Source organism: Nicotiana attenuata, chromosome 11 (genome assembly GCF_001879085.1).
Source record: "Nicotiana attenuata strain UT chromosome 11, NIATTr2, whole genome shotgun sequence".
NCBI lineage: Eukaryota > Viridiplantae > Streptophyta > Magnoliopsida > Solanales > Solanaceae > Nicotiana > Nicotiana attenuata.
The window spans coordinates 4,117,425-4,117,948 of record NC_031999.1 but is presented as its reverse complement, the minus strand read 5'-3'; positions in this window follow the sequence as shown (position 1 = coordinate 4,117,948).

Here is a 524-nt window from a genome sequence, read left to right as displayed (position 1 = left end):
CCAAACTTGTAATATCATTCGCCTAGTCACCTGAGATCGCCCGTGCTGCCTAAGAATTCATGTCCTTCCCTCTAAAACTGAGCCGTGACCTTACACATGCAAATCTCAATCCTACCCAACACACCACATATACCATGCCATCATATGAAAAAAATACGAGAACTTCGTAATCCACTCCGAGTCACAAGCAACTACATACTCAATTAGCCAAGAACTTTTCCATTTGATCACATCCAGGAGAAAATCACAATACGCAATATGCCTCACACACTAGTAGGAAATATACATCTCAAACCGTGGTAGAAACCATCGAACTCTCCGAAATCCATTTGCTCTTAACTAATCCGCGAGGACTGCATCCCTCTAACTCAACCAAGCTACGCGGGCCGTCAAAACCCAAGAGTATCGCCACAAAACACCTGTAGAAACTAACTACATCATAAAAACCCGAGGAGTCAATCACATCCGTTACCATGCTGATCCAAATCGTTACCAAGTTGTCCTAATTCTCCGAGTTCCTTCCA